Genomic DNA, 19,863 nt, shown 5'->3' with positions numbered 1-19,863 from the left:
TTTACATTCCTGGCTTCTGTAATTACCCCAGGCTGTGTACTCATGTCTGAAGTTCTGGAGCTAGGGCTGCAGATGGTAGAAAACATGTGATGTTTGTCTTTCTGGGTCTGAGTTGCCTCATTCAATAGGATCTTTCTAGATTCATCTATTACTTGTTTTATATTTCCCTGATTGCTAGAAATGATTAACAGTATTTTTTAAAAGGTATTTCTTTACTTTCACATGTTATTTTTTTCACTCTTGTCTTCTGAATTCTTCATATATTCTGGATATTAATCCACTGACAATAGCTGTATTTTTGTCCTCCCTTTTACTCTAAGGCAGTACCTGTCTTAACTCTTAAGATGTGTTTCTTATAGACAATAGATAGATGGGTTTAGTTTCATAGTCCATTTAGGCAGTAATATCTTTATTGGAGAATTTAGGCCATTAATATTTAAGGTTATTATTGTTGCTTACATGAAGGCTTCACCCCTGCATTCTGTCTCTTTGGTTGGGGATGGTAATCTGCAGGTTACTCAAAGAGAAACCTAGACACCAACTGTCTTAATAGGGCTTTCTTATTGCTCTGAGGAGACACCATAGACACAATTCTTAACAAAGGAAAATATTTAATTGGGTCTGGCTTACATTCCAGAGGTTTAGTGGTGGGAAGTATGGTGGCACGCATCCAGGCAAGGTGCCAGAGGAGCTGAGAGTTCTACATATTGGTCTGTAAGCAACAGAAAGACTGTGTGCCACACAGGGCCTCCCTTGAGCATCTGAGACCTCAAAGCCTGCTCCCAGTAACTCAATTCCTCCAACAAAGACACACCCTCTCCAGCAAGGTTACAACCCCTAATAGTGCCACATCCTATGAGCTTACTGGCATTTTCATTCAAACTACCACACATAATCTGCCATAAAGCCTTTGACCTACAATTTGTCCTGCCTACAAGATGTGCCGGGGTAATGGTGGCACAGAACGTGTGGGAGTAGCCAATCAACTTGAGGCCTCACCCCACCAGAGGGAGCCCATACCTGATACTGCTTGGATAGTCAGCAACTGGAGACTGGATAGCCCAGAGACCTAGGGGTAGAACTAAACATGACTGACTGGTGTTTAAAAATTAAAATGATTCCTAATGATACTCCGCTATAACCACAGACAAGTGCTTTGATCAGCTGTGTCTTCAGCACCAGGTGGGAGTGGAGAGAGACCCACAGCTAGACATTATACAGACAGAGCTCCTAAATTTGAGGTCTCCATTGGTTTCTGCTATTGTGCAGAAGAGAGAGCAGACTGTAGGAATCAGAGGATGGAGGACACCAGGAGGGCCCACTGAATTAACAATGCAGGGCACATATGGGTTGAGAGAGACTGAAAGCAGTGATGGGGCCTGCAGGTGTCTGTACCAGGTCCTCTGCGTGTTATGTCTGCTGTTGGCTGCTGTTAGCTTGCTGCTTTTGTCAGGCCCTAAGAGTAGGGGCATGTGCCATCTGGGACTCTTTCTCTTGTTGGGCTACACTGTCCAACTTCCATGTGAGGGCCTTTCCCTTGTCTTGTGTTTTGCCATGTTTGGTTGTCTCTTGTGAGGCCTGCTCTTTTCTGAAGGGAGAGAGGGGAAATGGATTGTGGGTGGGAGCTCAGGGAAGTGGAGGGAGAGGAATCTTTGACTGGGATGTAATATATAAGAGAAGAGTCTTTTTTTTTGTTTGTTTGTTTTTTTGTTTTTTTTTGAGACAGGGTTTCTCTGTGTAGTCCTGGCTGTCCTCGAACTCAGAAATCCGCTTGCCTCTGCCTCCCGAGTGCTGGGATTAAAGGCATGTGCCACCACGCCCAGCTTAAGAGTCTATTTTCAATAAATCCAAACCAAACCAAACAAATAAACAAAACATTAAAGCCCCATATCTCTGGAGGCGATATATTAAAAAAAATGAACCAAGCTGTGTTCAATATCAGGGATGTGTTTTATTTCACATCAATTATACATTCATAATTTAGTATTAATATATAGATATAACCAGTCATACCATATCAATTTACATTACATTACATTACATACTTTGTATATTATGCATGTTAACATGTGGCATGTTCATGATGTAACATAAGGGAAAAAGAAGCCCAAACCTGCAGTTGTGAAATATGTGTTCAAGTAGAAACTTAAAAAAGCCTTTTAGGTAAGTTTTTAATTTTCACTGGACAACATCTGTCCTTTTAGCCTTTGAAAATTTAAATTGCCAAGAAATCTTTTCCATCTTGCTGATTAAACAGACCTCCCTCTTTGTAAAACAAGGCACCTCCTCCTCTCTTCTGTGCAAAGTTCAGCTCAAATGTGCTTCAGACCAAACACACCTGAGAGTGGTGTGTACTGATTCATCTTCTGATCTTACAGATGAGACCTGATCACATGGATAGTAAATACCACCAGGGTCAGAACCACAGCATTGTCTTCTCATTGTGCCTTTCAGCCTTGCCTGGCTCTGCCTGCGTGGGCTACACAGTCATGCAGTGCAAGCGCACAGGACGCCATCTCACTGTACTAAGAGGCTGGACTGTCAAGTATACATGTAAGGGACAATGTGGGTATTATAATCATAGTCTGGGTCTACCAATCTTCAGCTACTGCTCTTCTCTTTTTTTTTTTTTTTTTTTTTTTTTTTTTTTTTTTTTTTTTTTGGACACAGTCCATGTAGCCCAGGTTCCCCCTAAACTCCTGTTCTTCCTGATTCTACCTCTCAGGTGCTGGGACTGCAAGCATGTGCCATCATGTCCAGCTACAGCTCTTGATCACAAGTTGCCAAGAACTGCTGTTCACTGTACAGGATAGCTACCACTGCCCCAGACTAGTTCTGTACCCCAATTCTTCACATGAGGTATGTCTGAATTGTGTGTTCTAGTTTTTCCAGAGTAGCACAAAGGAAATACAGTTCTAGCATCCTGCAGTGTTAGCCAGCTTGACAGCACACCCTCTGTACACCTTTCCTTTGCAGGCTTCCTCAGCTTCACTACTATCTACACCTCCCAAATGAACTATGGGCCCTTCAACTGTCTCAGGTTACAGCTCTAAGGAATCTGAAGAGTGAGTTTCCATGCATTACAGCCCTATTGGAATTACAGTACCCAGTTAGTTAACTGAAATGAGTACTTACTGTAATAAGCATTGTCTCACTATGTGCTTGCCAAAACATAGAAATTATTCAGTCTATGCTATTACTAATATTTGCTAATAATAAGAAAAATATTCAATTGTTTTTAGTGAGGAAATAGGTATTTTTTTCCACCTGTTTTGCATATCTAGTCTTTATTAAGTCAAGTGGCCAGTATCACATATTTCTGAAACTCTTAATTGTGGAGATTTGAACGATTTATATCCCAATTATGCCAACAAAGGGCAAGGTACCAGAAAAAGCATTAAACTATATTTTTTAACACACGAAGAAAAAAATCTAAACAAACAAAAAATCCAAACAGATAGAACTCATGAGTAAAAGGAAAGAATTTTGTATAACCTTGTAGGTATAGTAAAACACAGTATCTAATATATATCAACATCAGTACACATGAATACTGAATAATGGCTGCCCATCAAGTTGAAGTATGTTTTCACCTAACAACAGTGCATACATGATAAATACATAAACTCAATATACCTGGAACACAAACTTTACCACCTAGAAGAACTTGTTCAACATACTGAAAAGATGGAGACAAAATTATATGAAAAAACTGTTAAAAATTAGTATGATTCATTCATCAACTGACTCAGAAAGCCCTATCACTCCTGTTTTCACTGGAGACATGACTGACAACATCTAGTAATTAATTAACATGAGAATGAATACAAGATACAGCACTAAACACAGAGTTTCTGTAGTGGTTATAAGACCATCACCAGCCCTCACTTGTTTCTTCCTTATCCATTTCGATTGTAAAAGATCACACTATATACTATGTTTGGAAAACAAACAAAATCTCTTATTAAGAATAGATTTTACACAGAAATTTAATGAAAAACTCTTCCAATGAAAACAGCAGCTACTAATACAACTTCTTCCTGGTGCTTTCTGATAATAGATGGACTTTCAAAAAAAAATCTTTTAATTAAGCAAATTTTATTTGCACTATAAATTCTACTGACATATTGGACTAAGAACAGTTGAGACTTTATCTCTGAAATACTATGAAATGATTTTTGTTTTATGATTCATAATAAATTTCAAAACAGTCAAAGTATCTTTCTTCAATATTGCTTAATTGACCATTTCACTGCATACCAAAGTAACACTTAATAAGCTGGTTCTACTAGACAGTTTTTAAGAATAAACTGAGTTCCAAGTAAGTGGAAGCATGAAAAAGACGTAAAAATATTCACACTGAACAAATTGTTGAAAGTCAAACTTATTGTGAGTTAAGGATCCATAAAATTCTTCTGTTGCAGTTAGGGATACTATCTGGAAATTTGGGGGGCCATTTAACAGAGCTATAACAATAAAAAACAAAACAAAACAAAAAACAAGTAATACAGCTAGTTCCATAGACATTAGCTATGAGAAAGAAGGCAAAAAAATGTAGTATTAACATCCTGACTCTTCATACAAACTCCAGCACGATGGGGACATAGCTGTGCTATGGTCTGTCAGTATAGTTCAAGTTTACCAGTAGAGGGTACCTGAGAGGAACAACCACCACAGAGCTGCCTCAGTGTGGAAACCAATGCCCTCCTCCTCCACACACTGGTTAAGATGTCACTGACTTGTGGCTGGAAGCATACTCAGAAGTCCTTTGACAGTTCCAAGCTTTAGACAGCTACTTGTCACCTGAAGAGTTAGGCAGGGCAGCAATTGTGCGTACTTCTCAACATACTTTCCAGGTTTTTTCCCCTTAGTTCAATATTTCAAAGTCTAGATCTATCATGTGAGGAAAAGTTAAAAAATCTTTCATCCATGGGTAAAGCTTATGGAAAATAGTGTAGAAGATTAATGATTAGTTATAAAGACCAGCATCGTATGATAAACCAGACATAAGTAATGTACTTGTTATGGCAAATCCACTCAGGACCACACAGTAACACGTGGATCCTGGCACCCCCACTTCTGCCTCCAACTTCCAGGTCCACTGGAGACTGGAGAGGACACCTGGGCAAGGCTGACTGCTGAATCTCATGGTCACACTGAGACACTGGCCTGTGTGCGACAGGACACCATCAGTCCCAGCACTTGACCTTTCATGCACCGCACCAGCTGCTCCATCTGTTCCCTGTGCATCTCACAGTCACCACTTGTCAGTCCCTATTTAAAACAAAAGAAAAACAAGAGTGTGTTAGTAGCCAGACCATGCATAGTCTCCTATATAGAAGTTGCCTTAAGAAATATGGGACCAAATAATGTCCAATAAGTTAGGAAAGCCTGGAGAGAAGCAGCCACTCATAATCACTGTAATCACCACTCACCTAACTGAACTCTCCAGGGACAGCATAAAGAGTCATGTCTGCACATTATTAGTTCTTCTGCAGTCATAGAGAAAGAAAAGCTATTCTAAGAGTTACAGAACATGATTATTGTTATGTATCACAGATTTAAGAATTTGTTTCAGAGATAATAAAATTGTATCAATGCAAATGAATGAAAACAATATAGTAACTGAAAAAACATTTATATATTTGTCACTTTTCTTTTATTGAAAATATTTTTTCATACAATATATTCTGATTATTATTTCTCCTTCTCTCTCATCTGAACCCTTTCTGTCTCTCCTTAGAAAACAGCTATCAAAATAATAATAAAACAAAAACAAACTGGAATAGAAAAAAACAAATAGAAGACAAAGAGCCACAGAAAACCCATATGCACAATAATACCCACACATATTCACACACATATCCATACATACAGAAATCCCATAGAAATGGAACTGGATAACCTAATATACACACAGAGCACCTGTAGGATTAAAAGAAAAAAAATCCCCAAGACAAAGATTCTCCAAAAATGCCACTGAGCTTGTTGGCCACCAACTGTTGTGAAGGATGCACCAAAGAAGACTACTTGGACATAGATTCAAACCAATACAGAATCTTTATCAGCCCGCTGGCGACTATACAGGGTGCTCAGGACCCAGTGCTGTTTGGTACTACTCTAATGGTGAAGTATTAAGCACAAAAAAACACATCCTGGGCTGACAAACCTCAGTTAGCCTGAAGCCAAAAGACAAAGTCCATCAGGCAACTTCCCCAAGGTATGGATTTTGATGGATTAGGTCTCTGTTTTCCTGCTGGTAGGTGCTGCTGCCTACCTGCTGGGTTCTAAGGTCTGAATGGTACTTTCATCAAGACTTCAGTTGTGCTTAGTTAGGGTCTTGAGGTCTGTAAAAGGAGCTGGGCAAGGAGCTTTCCTTTCCAAAGCAAACTGTCATCAGCTAGTATACATACAATGAAACACCTTGTTCACCAGCAGACAGTTTTTAAGGCATAGCCACAGCATTTAGTAGTCTTGCTTACTAACTCATGTCTCTTCCGTTTGGCAGCTCCATGATCAACACCTGACTTTGGGACACCATGCTGCCAGTGGTGTGCTTCATGCCTCTGTCCTTGTTTCCGACCACACTGCAGGAAACCAGTTGAAGGAGCACACTAGTTAGCATGTTCTGTTCTATTGTCTTTTGAAGAACAAACTGCTTTCTCTCTCTCTGTCTTTAACAGTTCAGTTGGAACCTCATTCTAAGTGGCTTTAGGGTCTGGAAAAAACCTTATACCCTGCTGGTGGAAACTAAGGGCCTGTTTCCTCCAGTGATCATGGTATCTGAAGTCTTTAAATGTATGCACACCCCTACAGACAGTCTCGACATTAAAAAAAAATCTAGAAGAACTTTTTTATATGTGCAGTTTTTGCTATAAAGTCATTCATTTGGAGTGCTAATTTTTAAGGAATGGTGATATTACAAAATGCATATGAATATATTCTTTTTTTTTAAAGATTTATTTATTTATTATATGTAAGTACACTGTAGCTGTCTTCAGACACTCCAGAAGAGGGAGTCAGATCTTGTTACAGATGGTTGTGAGCCACCATGTGGTTGCTGGGATTTGAACTCTGGACCTTCGGAAGAGCAGTCGGGTGCTCTTACCCACTGAGCCATCTCACCAGCCCCGAATATATTCTTTAAATATGTTATTTATTTCCAATACTATTCTAAGGTGACACCAGAAAATATATGGTAAACAAAAATTTAAGAAAACAGAATTATGCTCAGAATGTATTTCAAGTGAACAAAGCAGTATAACAATTGTGTTTTCTTATCACATTATCTTGTGTAAAAAGTTACATAATGTCTTAAAAATATAAAGACTAGACAAGCCTGGCCGAGGAAGCACTAAACTGGGTCTTTTCAGCACACTCTAACCCTAAGGAAGGTGGTCACATCATTCAAGACTCACTGGCCAACCAGGGCCTCCAGGAAGCACTGACTTATGAGGATATGCATGTGAGTTTCACTTGGAAAGAGAGGGCTCAATTCTCCCCAGAAGAGCCTCTACAAAGATGTGATGCTGGAGAACTTCAGGATCCTCACTACTATAGGTTACACCTGGGAAGACATTAATAATGAAGAACATTTTCCAAGTACTAGAAGACCTTATAGAAGCTGAGGCTGTTCCACAGCCTGCTGTGCATGGGTCCCTGCCAAGAGAGAGTTGGTTTCCCAGGAGTGCTGACACAGGCTTATAGACCCACAGGAGGGACAAGCTCCAGCCAGAGACAGCAAGGCCATCTAGCACCAGAGATAAACTAGGTGGTGAAAGGCAAATGCAAGAATCTTAGCAACAGAAACCAGGGTATCTTGATATCATCAGAACCCAGTTCTCAAGCCACAGCAAGCCCTGGATACCCCAACACATGGGAAAAGCAAGATGATGATTTAAAATCATATCTCATGATGCTGACATAGGATTTTAAAAACTATTTATTTATTTATTACATATAAACATACTGCAGCTGTCTCTGACTCACCACAAAGGAGTATCAGATCTCATTATGGATGGTTGTGAGCCACCATGTGCTGGGATTTGAACTCAGGACCTTCAGAAGAGCAGTCAGTGCCCTTAACCACTGAGCCACCTCTCTAGCCCCCCTGACATAGGATTTTAAGAAGGACATATAACTCCCTTAAAGAAATACAGGAAAACAGAAATTAACAGGTAGAAACCCTTAAAGAGGAAACACAAAAATCCCTTAAAGAATTGCAGGAAAACACAACCAAACAGGTGAAGGAATTGAACAAAACCATTCAGGATCTAAAAATGGAAGTAGAAACAATAAAGAAATCACAAAGAGAGACAATTCTGGGGATAGAAAATCTTGGAAAGATATTGGGAGCCATAGATGCAAGCATCACCAACAGAATACAAGAGATAGAAGAGAGAATCTCAGGTGCAGAAGATACCATAGAAAACACACACAATCAAAGGAAATGCAAAATGCAAAAAGCTCCTCACCCAAAACATCAAGAAAATCCAGGACACAATGTAAAGTCCAAACCCAAGGATAATAGGAATAGAAGAGAGTGAAGATTCCCAACTTAGAGGGCGAGTAAATATCTTCAAAAATTATAAAAGAAAACTTCCATAACCTAAAGAAGGAGATGTCTGTGAACATACAAGAAGCCTACAGAACACCAAATAGACAGAAAAGGAATTCCTCCCATCACATAATTATCAAAACACGAAATGCACAAAACAAAGAAAGAATATTAATAGCAGTAAGGGGAAAAGGTCAAGTAACATATAAAGGCAGACCTATTAGAATTAGACCAGACTTCTAGCCAGAAACTATGAAAGCTAGAAGATTCTGGGCAGATGTCATAGACCCTAAGAGAACACAAATGCCAGCCCAGGCTACTATACCCAGGAAAACTCTCAATTACCATAGATAGAGAAACCAAGATATTCCATGAAAAAAAATTTACATAATATCTCCCTACAAATCCAGCCCATCAAAAGATAATAAATGGAAAACTCCAAAACAAGGAGGGAAACTACACTCTAGAAAAAGAAAGAAAATAATCTTTTTTTTAACAAACCAAAAGGAAGATAGCCACAAAAACATAATTCCACCTCTAACAACAAAAATAACAAGAAGTAATAATCATTTCCTTAATATCTCTTAATATCAATGGACTCTATCCCCCAATAAAAAGACATAGACTAACAGATTGGTTATATAAACAGGACCCAACATTTTGCTGCATACAGGAAACCCACCTCAGTGACAAAGACAGATACTACCTCAGAGTAAAAGGCTGGAAAACAATTTTCCAAGCAAATGGTACCAAGAAACAAGCTAGAGTAGCCATTCTAATATCATATAAAATCGACTTTCAACCTAAAGTTATCAAAGAAAGATTAGGAGGGACACTTCATACTCATCAAAGGTAAAATTTACCAAGATGAACTCTCAATTCTGAACATCTATGCTCCAAATGCAAGGGCATCCACATTCATTAAATAAACTATAGTAAAGCTCAAAGGACACATTGCACTGCACACAAAAATAGTGGGAGACTATAACACTCCACTCTCATCAACGGACAGATCCTGGAAACAGAAATTAAACAGAGACACAGTGAAACTAACAGAAGTTATGAACCAAATGGATTTAACTGATATCTATAGAACATTTTATCCTAAAACAAAAGGATATACTTTTTTTCTCAACACCTCGTGGTACAATCTCCAAAACTGACCATGTAATTGGTCACAAAACAGGCCTCAACAGCTACAAAAATAATCTTATGAATCCTATCAGATCACCACAGAATAAGGCTGATCTTCAACAACAACATAAATAATAGAAAACTCACATACACATAAAAGCTGAACAACACTCTAGTCAATGATAACTTGGTCAAGGAAGAAATAAAGAAATTAAAGACTTTAGAGTTCAATGAAAACGAAGCCACAACATATTCAAACTTGTGGGACACAATGAAAGCAGTGCTAAGAGGAAAACTCATAGCTCTGAGTGCCTCCACAAAGAATCTGGAGAGAGCATACTCTAGCAGCTTCACAGCACACCTGAAATTTCTAGAACAAAAGGAAGCAAATACACCCAAGAGGAGTAGATGGCAGAAAATAAACTCAGGGCTGAAATTGATAAAATAGAAAAAAAAAAGATCTATACAAAGAATCAACCAAACCAGGAGCTGGTTCTTTGAGAAATTCAAAAAGACAGATAAACCCTTAGCCAGACTAACCTATCTTAATTAACAAAATCAGTATCCTAAAATTAACAAAATCAGAAATGAAAAGGGAGACATAATAACAGAAACTGAGGAAATCCTAAAAACCATCAGATCCTACTATAAAAGCCTATACTTAATACAACTGAAAAACATGGATGAAATGGACACTTTTCTAGACAGATACTAGGTACCAAAGTTAAATCAGGATCAGATTAACGATTTAAACACTCCCATATCCCCAAGAGAAATAGAAACAGTCATTAATAGTCTCTCAACCAAAAAAAGCCCAGGACCAGATGGGTTTAGTGCAGAGTTCTATCAGACCTTCAAAGAAGACCTAATTCCAATACTCCTCAAACTATTCCACAAAATATAAACAGAAAGTACTCTATCCAATTCATTCTATGAAGCCACAATTACTCTGATTCCTAAACCACACAAAGATTCATCAAGGAAAGATAACTTCAGACCAATTTCCTTTATGAATATCGATGTAAAAATACTCAATAAAATTCTCACAAACCGAATCCAAGAACACATCAAAATGATCATTCATCATGATCAAGTAGGCCTCATCATGGTAGTATATCTAAGTGACCCCAAAAATTCCACCAGAGAACTCCTAAACCTGATAAACACCTTCAGTGAAGTAGCTAGATATAAAATTAACTCAAACAAATCAGTGGCCTTTCTCTACACAAAGGATAAACAGGTAGAGAAAGAAATTAGGGAAACAACACCCTTCACAATAGTCACAAATGATATAAAATACCTTGGCGTGACTCTAACTAAGGCAGTGAAAGATCTGTATGATAAGAACTTCAAGTCTCCAAAGAAAGACATCGAAGAAGATCTCAGAAAATGGAAAGATCTCCCATGCTCGTGGATTGGCAGGATTCATATACTAAAAATGGCTATCCTGCTGGAAACAATCTACAGATTCAATGCAATCCCCATCAAAATTCCAACTCAATTCTTCACTGAGTTAGAAAGGTCAATTTGCAAATTCATCTGGAATCACAAAAAAACATAGGATAGCAAAAACTATTCTCAACAATAAAAGAACCTCTGGTGGAATCACCATGTCAGACCTGTAGTTGTACTACAGAGCAGTTGTGATAAAAAATGCATGGAACTTGTACAGTGACAGACAGGTAGATCAATGGGATAGAATTGAAGACCCAGAAATGAACCTACACACCTATGGTCACTTGATCTTTGACAACGGAGCTAAAACCATCCAGTGGAAAGAAGAAAGCATTTTCAACAAATGGTGCTAGCTAAAGTGGTGGTTAGCATGTAGAAGAATGTGAATTGTTCCATTCTTATCTCCTTGTACAAAGGTCAAGTCTAAGTGGATCAAGGAATTCCACATAAAACCAGAGACACTGAAACTAACAGAGGAGAAAGTGGGGAAGAGCCTTGAAGATATGGGCACAGGGAAAAAAATTCCTGAATAAAACAGCAATGGCTTGTGCTGTAAGCAAGAATCGACAAATGAGACCTCATAAAATTATAAAGCTTCTGTAAGGCAAAGGACACTGCCAATAAGACAAAAAGGCCACTAATAAATTGGGAAAATCTTCACCAATCCTAAATCCGATAGGGGGCTAATATCCAACACACACACACACACACACACACACACACACACACGATAAAAAAATGCATGGAAAACCAAATAAGCCCATTAAAAATGGGGTACAGAACTAAACAAAGAATTCTCAACTGAGGAATACAAAAGCGCTGAGAAGCACTTGAAAAAATGTTCAATCTCCTTAATCATCAGGGAAATGCAAATCAAAACAATCCTGATATTCCGCCTCACACCAGTCAGAATGGCTAAGATCAAAATCTCAGGTGACAGCAGATGCTGGTGAGGATGTGGAGAAAGAGGGACACTCCTCCATTGCCAGTGGGATTGCAAGCTGGTACAACCACTCTGGAAATCAGTTTGGTGGTTCCTCAGAAAATTGCACATAGTTCTACTAGAAGATCCAGCAATACTCCTCCTGGGCATATACCCAGAAGATGCTCCAACTGGTAATAAGGACACATGCTCCACTATGGTCATAGCAGCCGTATTTATAAAAGCAAGAAGCTGGAATGACCCAGATGTCCCTCAGCAGAGGAATGTATACAGCAAATGAGGTACATTTAATCAATAGAGTACTACTCAGCTATTAAAAACAATGAATTCATGAAATTCTTAGACAAATGGATAGACATGGAGGATATCATCCTATGTGAGGTAACTGAATCACAAAAGAACACACATGATATGTACTCACTGATAAGTGGATATTAACCCAGAAGCTCAAAATACCCAAGATACAATTTGCAAAATACATGAAACTCAAGTGTGGACACTTCGATCCTTCTTAGAATGGGGAACAAAATACCCATGGAAGCAGTTACAGAGACAATGTTTGGAGTAGAGACTGAAGGAATGACCATCCAGAAACTGCCCCACATGGTGATCCATCCCATAAACAACCACCAAACCCAGACACTATGGCAGATGCCAACAAGAACTTGCTGTCTACTGAGAGGCTCTGCCAGTGCCTCACTAATACAGAAGTGGATGCTCCTAGTCACCCATTGGATGGAGCACAGGGTACCCAATGAAGGAGCTAAAGAAAGTACCCGAAGAGCTGAGCGGTTTGCAGCCCCCTAGGAGGAACAACAATATGAACTAACCAGTAACCCCAGAGCTCCTTGGGAATAAACCACCAATCAAAGAAAACACATGGTGAGACTCATGGTTCTAGCTACATATGTAGCTGAGGATGGCCTAGTCAGTCATCAATGGGAGGAGAGGCCCTTGGTTCTGTGAAGGCTCTATGCCTCAGTATAGGGGAATGCCTGGGCTAGGAAGCAGGAGTGGGTAGGTTGGGGAGCAGGGGGAGAGGTGAGAGGATAGAGGATTTTTGGAGGGGTAACTAGGAAAGGGGATAATATTTGAAATGTAAATAAAAAAAAATATCTAATAAAAATTTTCAAAAATATATAAAAAAAAAAAAGAAAAGAAAATTTCATAGGCTGTAAAGAAGAAATCAAAATCTGTAATGTAGCAGATCACCTTACACTACATGCCTGGCAATTCAACTGACAATCTTCATTACAATTACACAACAGCAATGCATAAACTGAACAGGAAAGCCAGACCATCTACTCTATCCTTCTACTACAAGTTTAAACAAACAAACAAATCAACAACAACAACAACATCACTGCTATCACAAGTTACACCAACTTGGTGGAAAATCATTTTGTTCACCATCACTAGCTCCATGTAGGAGCATGAGCTATGAAGTTAAGACATTAAAACTTCCCAGGTTCTTCTACCCCAGATTATTATTTCCTTCTTAGGATATGTATCTATCCCAAGATATATACACACATATAAATGTGTGTATGTCTTTAATCCCAGCACTTGGGAGACAGAGGAAGGTGAATCTCTGAGTTCAAGGCCAGCCTTGTTTACAGAGCAAGCTCCAGGACAGCCAGGGCTACACAGAGAAACCTTGACTTAAAAACCAACCAAACAAAAAATAATGTGTGTGTATGTGCGCGCACAAGTGTATACGTATTTATTATTTATTTAATTTATCCTTTGATTACTGCCTAATTTTTAAATATGAAAGTTTAATCAGTCAGGCAGTAGTGGCGCACGCTTTTAATCCCAGCACTTGGGAAGCAGAGGCAAGTGGGTTTCTAAGTTCGAGGCCAGCCTGATCTACAGACTTAGTTCCAGGACAGCCAAGGCTACACAGAGAAACCCTGTCTCGAAAACAAAAAACAAAAACAAATAAATAAAGTTTAATCAACAGATAAGCCTTTCTAAGAGCTGGAAGGATGACATTCTACTATGACATGACAAAAGCCTTGGACTCAAACACATGACTGGACTGAACCAGCATATGAGGTATTAGGATACCAATGTAGCATTTTGTACCAGCTTGGTCTTAGAAGATCCTCCTTCCCTCTCATCTCAACCTTCAACCTTCCTTATCCGCCTCCACCCCAGCTAAGTCTCTTTTCTAGTTTCATGTTTTGTGCTTCTTTGCCTACTTCCATTCCTCAATTTTTTGTTTTGTTTTGCTTTTGAAATTGACCAGGTCACTCAGTATTAAGTCATATCAGAAGTGCATTTGGCCTACAGGGTAGACATCCTCTCTCCCAGGGCTCTGTTACTCCCAGGTTGTCTGCCAAATCATTGATACTTAGTGATCTTTTGTGTCTCACAGTAACTACAGGGTTATCTTGACAAATCCCACTTTCTACATGCCATACTGAGGAAATGAAATGATGCACTTAATGGTACCATCTCATTGTCAAGATAAAATACCCAGCTGCAGAATTTCAGTTTTTAAAGCTATCAGCCAGGTATTCAGTACCATTGCCTCCACTGTGGCAAGTGGCCACACCAGATGTTGGCCTCCTAGAATCCAAGTAAGCTCTAACAGTGGTCTCCAAATCAGGGTTGTGGTAAATGAGATTTCCTCTCCACTGCCAAATCTTTTACTAGTTAACTTTTAGAGCAGTACTGAAAGCATTAACCTGTGACAGAGTCAGTGTAAACTCAGAAAAAAGTGACCTACACATCTTAAGACATCTCTCTATGACACACTGTGGCTCTGAGTCTGCAAACTCCATCCAGAAACTGAGAAAACAGTGTCAAGTTACCAAGGAACTGCCTTGATGTTCATCTTAGTATCTTGAAAGTGATGGACATATTTAAGACAGTCTATTGACTTTTAATTGTCAGTTACCTATCATTCCTGATTTTCACAGGAATCATTAGGAAAACCTTGAATGTAATTACAGTGCAGTTTGACTCATCTTTTTAGTTCCAACTGGCTAGTTCAGCAGAGCAGAGGTTAGTATGAAAAAGAATGACAAAGTATACAGACTATATTCTTACTAAGTGTTAATGTATGTGTAAGTAATCATGTGAGTGACGTGCAAGTATTGTAACATGATATCCAGTGTGAACTGTGACTCTTCAAGGCTTTGCTTCATCTTCTCTTCTCTTGTAGAAGCAGCATTATCTAAGGTCCTACATAGTCTACTCTGTTTACTGTCTACTCTCCATCTCATTCTTCCTTGAATGTGGGCAAGGGTATCTTTTCCACTGATATGCTCCAAGAGCCAAGAATAGGACCTGCACAATTACTTTATCTGAGAAATACAGGATAAATCAATGTCTACTAAGAATGTAAAACTGAGGGGAATAAGTCAGGGAGAAAGTTAGGAAACAACAGTGAATATACTCTGATAACTCTGTAATAGGTAAAGACAGATGCCAGGAACAAACAAACAGTGCTTTTCTGGAAAGGTTACAGAATAGGGGTGAACTTAAGACGGATTAAGGTCCTTTTAAATATTTCTATGTCTCTCTCTCTCTCTCTCTCTCTCTCTCTCTCTCTCTCTCTCTGTGTGTGTGTGTGTGTGTGTGTGTGTGTGTGTGTGTACAAGCAGAAACCAGAGGTCTAGGTTGGGTATTACTCTTCAGAGCTATCCATCTTACTATCTGAGACAGTCTCTCAGTAGGACCTGAGCTGGCTAAATAGGCTAGGGTGGCTGGCCAGTAAGCCTCAAGGTTCTTCCTGTCTCTGCTTCCCCAGTGCTGAGATTACTAGTATGTGCTACCATGCCTGCTGTTTATGTGGGTTCTGGGACTTAAACTTGGGTCATCCTGCTTACCCAGGAAGCACATTACAGGCCGAACTGTCTCTCCAAGCTCCCCTTGATTTAAGATTTTTTAAATATTTTATTTTGTATGTTTGATTGTGACAGTGTCTCATACAGAATGGGCCAGCCTTCAATGTGCTGTGTAGCTGAGGGCTGAGGATTCCTGAGCTTCCGATTCTCCCACCTTCACTTTCCAAATGATAGTATTGCAAGCATAGACCACTATGCTCCTTTAAGTGGTGCTAGGATCAAGTCCAATGCTGTGTGCATACTAGGCAAGCATTCTATCAACTGAACAACATCTCCAGTACCCTGGATTTAAAGTCCTCTCTGAATCATAATACTTTTCTAGAATCCTAAATCCTTTTGCCAAATATTCAGAATCCTATCAGTCTTGCTGATTCAACTCTCACGTTGCTTTCAGCCAGATCCTAAGTACCCTTTATCTATGTAGTGGCAGGAAGAGCATTTTTCCCTAACCCATATTCACAATAAAACATGTCTAGATAACTAGCTAGAAATAGAAAGGGCCCTAAGCCTGAAGTCCACAAGAACAGGTTGATGTTGGTTCTGTACAACGAAAAGTTACAAAAAATTGACTGGATTTCTTGGTCCAGCCACATGATTTTTCCAAAGCCAGGAAGATGGGCAGCTGTTTCATTATTCCTGGTTCCTGAGAAATCCAGGTAAGCGCTTGACCCACTGCAATTATTCTCCAGTAGTGACTCATTCTCTTTTCCATTCTCTACATGATCTCACTTGTGCAGACTCAACTAATTTAAGAGCAAAAGTGGAAACAAACGGCAACAGAACCAGGTGAAATCGTCAGAACACTTGTGTCAGTTATAGACACTTTTTCCTGGTAAAATATTTAACATAAATTTTATCACATGGGGTAAATATAAATAACATGGTGTTTCATTGCTTACTGAATTCTCATAGAGTTATTGACCTTCAGAAATGAAGGTCCTAAGATTTAGTGATGCTAATTTAGTCCCTAAAAGTATGAGGAATCAATACTAGAGATATCTGCCCACAGAACCTGTACCATGAGATCCAAGTTTCCATGGTTGTCTTCCCTGGTGTGTGAGTCAAGGACTAAAGCACACAATGCCCTCAAGTGAGAAGTAAGAGAGAACAGAGAAAGGCATCTCACTTTTCAGTTTTCCTGTTTCCATAGGAACTATGGTACTTACCTTAGAAGCAGTCTGTGAGGGAGAGGAGAGACCATCAGCTTTGACCAGGGCCTGGCACACAGGAGGAGTTGTACAAATCTCTCTAATCAACGATGTGGGAAGAGGCAGCTTATCAGCAAAGCAGCACAGATCGAGGGTGTGTTTATGCTTTTTAGGCACTAAAAAAAATGGATTGCTTTCAGTACTGCTCTATTGAAAACTATCCAACTGTCATAACACAGGAAAACAGCTTTTAAGACTTAGTACTTTTTCTGTAAAACTGAATTTTACTAAATTCCTGTCAACAAAGCTAAACGGAGTATCTACTGGGTAGGTGACAAATAATCTGGTTGTCCAAAAAAAAAAAAAAAAAAAAAGGTATACCCTGGTGTAATTTAGAAATATAAATTTTTAGATGACACTATTTCCATGAAATGATCTATATAACCTCACAAAATCAACACACATCATTAAAAAGAGGACTTTGCCTTCAAGGATACACTACACCTCAGGGCAGAGATAACAAGAGATACCAGGAGGGCCACTCTGAAACACCCCAGGTGTTCTTGATTTCTTTATATTCTCTTCAATAATTCTAAGAATAAGTGCCTACATAAACACCACCACAAGGTGTTTAAAGCGTGGAAATCAAAATGGACATGGCCTCTGCAGATATGTTCATGTACAAATATAAACTTACGATCATTAATCTACACTAGAGAAGCATAGGCTTTATACCAGACAAAAACATCCTCAGCATCTCACACTTTAAGTAACTCCAACAGAAACATTATAGAGGGAAGGCAGATGAGGGATACCCAGCACAATCCTGCAACCCCATGAGAAAAACTGAAACAAGGGCAGATGGCACTGGGACAGGAGAGGAGTGTAAAAAGAAAAGGACAAGACCAGACAGAAACTCAGTGGGATGCATAAGTGCTGCACTTTGTATTTGTAGAAAAGAAACAAACTAAGACACCCAAATTTGTCACTAGTGACAGGGTAGACGGGGTGGGGTGGGGTGGGTGGAATTTTCCTCCACAGGGTCTTAAGCAAAGAAGAGAAAGAAACCCTGGCAAATGTCAGACACAGAATTTGGCATCACAAAAAAAACAGTGTATGGGAAGTGTGATCTGTGTGGGAATAAACACAGAGAAGGGGTTTTCTGCACCTTGTAGTTTGTGAACAAGTGGGGACCTACCTCCAGAGGGTTCTTTCCTCATCCAACTTGATGGCTAGAGCAGAAGGATCAACAGTCCCAGTATCTTTTTATCCTAAGTCCCAATATCCTCTACACCCAACTGGGTAAGCAATGGATCACCCTAAGAGTCACAAGCCCAGGATCCTGGCTGTAATGTGGACTGGACACAGGCCCATGGGATAGATACAGTCGTATGAATTAAAGGTGGATTAAACTGAGAACTGTGTCTAGAGCTCTGAGGAGAGGAACAAATCCAGCCATGTGTGGACAACAAGTGAAGGCTCAGTGTACACAGAGTTCAGTTAGCTTTGGTTGTATCGCCCTCTGCATTTAGTTTTCAATGGTTTCCCCTTCACTGCCTAAGCTTGGCTGTCCAAGAATTTGCTCTGTAGACTGGCCTTGAACTCAAAGATCTGCATGCCTCTGTCTCCTGAGTGCTGGAACTAAAGGCATGTACCACCACACCTGGACCTACACTTTTCTCAAACTCCTTTCAGAAGACCTTTATAAGTTCTGGATTGTAGTTCATTCCAGACATACTCAAGTTGACAACTGAGAATAGCCACGACAACCCATCCCTTGTCAATCTGATACATAATCATATTTCCATCTCCAAATAAAAGTAAGTTATAGCCGGGCGTGGTGGCGCATGCCTTTAATCCCAGCACTCGGGAGGCAGAGGCAGGCGGATTTCTGAGTTCGAGGCCAGCCTGGTCTACCAAGTGAGTTCCAGGACAGCCAGGGTTACACAGAGAAACTCTGTCTCAAAAAAACAAAACAAAACAACAACAACAACAAAAAAGTTATAACGTAATAAATCCTAACATGACATAGTTATCCCATGTATAACTGCTAATGCATCAGTTTAGCTGGGTGGGATCTTGCCCTTAGGTCACCATTCCCTTAATTCCATGTAATATCCTCGAATACAGGATTTAGTTCCATTCCACTTCCTGGTTCCCCATTAATCCCACCATACATTTTGTATTTTTTCATTCTAAGCTTGCTACACTTGATCAAAATGCTTAAGAGTGACCCATAGGACACAGTCTAGGCTGGGCTTTTCGGAGCCCTTCCTCAATGTAACTAAGCTGAATCTCTTCTCCTTAGCCCCTGGCAGACTCCACAGAAAAGGGCAAAAGGCATCCACATTCTTCACAAAAACACTGTAAGAATGACCTCCAGGCAACATACTAAAATTCCTCTTCTCTGAAAGCCCAATAGTTCAAATTACTCTCAGTACCAATGTCTTCCATATGCCTACTAGAATGACCTATTAAACCCCACTTAAAGTCATTGCTTTCCAAATCCACATTCCTCCAAACAAAAACATGGTTTAGTTTATTCCAGCAAGACCCCAGTCTCAAGTTCTGACCTCCATCTTGCTTATGTTTTCCATTGCTGTGAAGAGACACCATGACCAAGGCAACTCTTATAAAGGAAACATTTAATTGGGGCTGGCTTATGGTTTCAGAGGTTCAGTTCATTATCATCATGATGGGAAGCATGGCATTATGCAGGCAGATTTGGTGCTGGAGGAGCCAAGAGTACTACATCTTGATCCAAAGGCA

General features: G+C 39.6%; 1 pseudogene across 2 annotated transcripts in view; it reads right to left on the bottom strand.

Moving 5' to 3' along the window:
- Positions 1-1,940: 1,940 nt before the first annotated feature.
- LOC110294739 overlaps positions 1,941-19,863 on the bottom strand; it is a 34,827-nt pseudogene continuing 16,904 nt past the window's right edge. For both annotated transcript variants that reach the window (XR_002377970.1, XR_003836709.1), the window contains exons 4-5: positions 17,113-17,270; positions 1,941-5,274 (exon numbers count right to left, since the gene is read on the bottom strand). The product of XR_002377970.1 is annotated as a THO complex subunit 2 pseudogene, transcript variant X1 (transcript). The remainder of the gene's footprint in view (positions 5,275-17,112; positions 17,271-19,863) is intronic.

The sequence above is a fragment of the Mus caroli genome, chromosome 5, assembly GCF_900094665.2.
Source record: "Mus caroli chromosome 5, CAROLI_EIJ_v1.1, whole genome shotgun sequence".
In the NCBI taxonomy this organism is placed as follows: domain Eukaryota; kingdom Metazoa; phylum Chordata; class Mammalia; order Rodentia; family Muridae; genus Mus; species Mus caroli.
Note: the sequence above shows the minus strand (reverse complement) of the source record. Positions and strands in the feature narration are given on the sequence as shown.